The 2,859-nt window shown below is 38.8% G+C and overlaps 1 protein-coding gene across 2 annotated transcripts in view; it reads right to left on the minus strand.

The window, feature by feature from the left end:
* The window catches only part of LOC101851579, a 59,534-nt gene that overhangs the window by 27,183 nt on the left and 29,492 nt on the right, over positions 1–2,859 (minus strand). For both annotated transcript variants that reach the window (XM_005098238.3, XM_035969735.1), the window contains exon 2: positions 833–1,059. The gene's annotated coding sequence lies outside the window, so the exon portion shown is untranslated. The remainder of the gene's footprint in view (positions 1–832; positions 1,060–2,859) is intronic.

A 2,859-nucleotide genomic window follows, 5' to 3' on the forward strand; every position in this document is an offset into this window, starting at 1 on the left:
CCCCCCACCCCTGTTGACTTTTGTTTTTTGTTGGATCTGTTAGACATGTAAAATCGTCACCTATGGGAACGAGCAGCAGAGCTAACGATTTCTCCTCAAGAAATACATTAATTAAACAAGTCGTTTGTATCTTTTCTTTCCAAGAAGAAGTTACAAGAGGAAATACATGGTTAGAGCTTGTCTTGTGGAACTGTCTGGCATTTACAGAGCAGGTGGCTAGAGCATCCACAACCAACCTCTGGTGCATATATACAGTCAAACCTGCTATAACGACCACCTGTCCAAGACAATCAACTGTACAAAGGCCACCTGTACTTTTTTACCCGTCTTCCTCTTGTTTACTTGTTGTATGTACTTTTCATCTTGATTTTTTTTTTGGTGCGTGTTTTTTTTTAAAGACTTACACTTCTTTGACCATAGCATGACTATCGTTTCACCGACGTCGTTTTTTATTTACTGCAACATCTTCAAGAAGATATACACAATGAAAGAGATTGTAAAAATTCAAATAAATTTGTCACGATCTTTTGTTTATTGGATTTATTATCAGTTCTTAAGAAGGCTTTGGTTATCGTTTCATAATATACTAAACCATATTTCAGAAGAAATACAAGAGGAACGACATTGTAAAACGTCTTGTAAAGTTGTCTACGCTTTATTTCTGGTTGCTTTACTATCAGGTTGGTTTGTTTTTTTCAAAGTCTTTTCTACTATCGCATTGCTATCGTTTTATCGACCTCTTCTAATTTACTACACTGTCTTCAACAAGAAAGACAAGAGGAAATAAATAATAAAAAGTCGTATAAAGTAACGGACAGTCCCTATGGCTTACCGGCTTTGTATTTGTTCAGTGTCACTTGCCGACAGTCAGATGGTCATAAAGAGCTGTAAAGACCGTGAAGACGATAGTCAATATCCCAATCGATCGTTGACGTGAGACAGTATCTAACCGAGTCAACAGCGACGCTTGTCTCTCCCCGGTGTCCTCAGCTGGCTCAACAACAGGCTAAGATTTACTGCCCGGGAGGTCCTGTATTTGCTCCACGCCTACCAGTGGCCCTGTGGGTGCAATACAACAAGAATTAGGTCCTAACATTTAGTACAGTGCAATGGGGGTACAGAATAGTATAAAGTAGAACAGCACAGCACAACACAGTACAGCACAGCAGGGCACAGAACAGCACAGCACGGTACAACACAGCACAGCAGGGCACAGCACAGAACAGCACAGCACGGTACAACACAGCACAGCACAGCACAGCACAGCACAGCAGGGCACAGCACAGCACAGCACAGTACAACACATAACAACAGGGCACAGAACAACACAGCACAGTACAACAGGGCACAGTACAGTACAGTATAGAACAACACAGCATGGATTTGACGCCCCTTTCATAACTGTAAGGCAAGGTGATCTTAAAGCCAAAACCTACGGAAGCAACTCAGGCAAGTGGGAGGAAAGCCCAAGCAACCCAAGTTCAAGACTTAGACTAGGGGATATCATAACAATCTTGATATTATTATAAGTACATTATATGCACATGGCTGGAAAGAATTCAACAAGACAAAGGAATTTTAAAAAATTATTCAAATGTCTTTATTGGTTCCAAAGTTATGGTTAATTGAATGTTAGAATATTCTACAAAAACAATGAACATTTTTCATTATCAGAACTAATACTAATCAAGGAATGGCACAGACATGTTCCATTTATGAAGAAAAAAAATGTAATTTTCGCGCATGGACTGCTTAATACTATATAAAACCCGCTCCACTTGGCATTCGAACAAGGGTCATCAGTAACCCAGTCCGAAACGATACCTTTTGAACTAACGGCACGACCAGTAACAGTGCAGTCAAAAATTCGTGGAACAACGTATTCTCTAATATCTCATTAAAAGGTGAACAATATTTGCCAACCATACTTTGCACAGCAGTTTGTATCAATTTGCCTTAACTTAATCATATTTTCCCCCAACAATTGAGGCTACATTAAAAAATAGGTTTCTTCAGAAAAACTTCGTCTTGCGGAAAATGGGATTGTTCACAGCACTTCCAGCTTCTCACACACCTTTTGCACACATATATGGCCTACGTCACAACTCACCAATGACACTTTTTAGTGGCTTAACTTGTTATAAGAAATTAATTTTATAGAGAACACTTTCATTGCACTAAAGGTTCTCGAAACGTGCGTTCATGCGTTCAATTAGCATAATCTGGCAATTAGAAGAAAAAAAAGACGGACTTGCTTTTAAAAGCAATATTGCACCAGCTGGAAACCTATAAAATCTGTAGAAAACAACCACTTGGATTTTTAATTAGCGTTTATCAAGGAACTTCCTAGAATACAACTAACATGTGTTCACAAAGATATTGATCTATTAAAACAAAATTGATACAAGTCACTGTGCAAAAGCTTGAGAGTCTATATTCAATTATTGAGGAAATATTTGACAAGAAGTTACGCCACGAATTTTTGACCGCACTGTTAGTAGTGGTGTGTAGACACTGAAGTAAACGAACTGTTCTGAAGTATTCTATGCTGAACTAACTTAGTATGATGAAAGACTTGTAACGTATGTTGCTAGGATGATTTGTTGTTTTATGTCAGTTTAGTTAGTTTTAGTAGAGGTTTTACGGCGCTCGCAACTGCATGTTTTACGTCAGGCTGCTAAGAGGAGCTCTACATCGATCGTAGCTTTTATCTTGCCTCTGAAAGGAGAAGCATAATAAACACAGGTATACGAAAAGAAAAAAGAACCCAGTCAGTTGTGGCTGTCCCTATATCACCAATAAAGCCAGCGCTGAAGGCAATGTTGTTCAGAATCCATTAAGAAAATACAAGAGTAAGAG

This window comes from Aplysia californica, unplaced genomic scaffold, assembly GCF_000002075.1.
Source record: "Aplysia californica isolate F4 #8 unplaced genomic scaffold, AplCal3.0 scaffold00176, whole genome shotgun sequence".
Classification (NCBI taxonomy): domain Eukaryota; kingdom Metazoa; phylum Mollusca; class Gastropoda; order Aplysiida; family Aplysiidae; genus Aplysia; species Aplysia californica.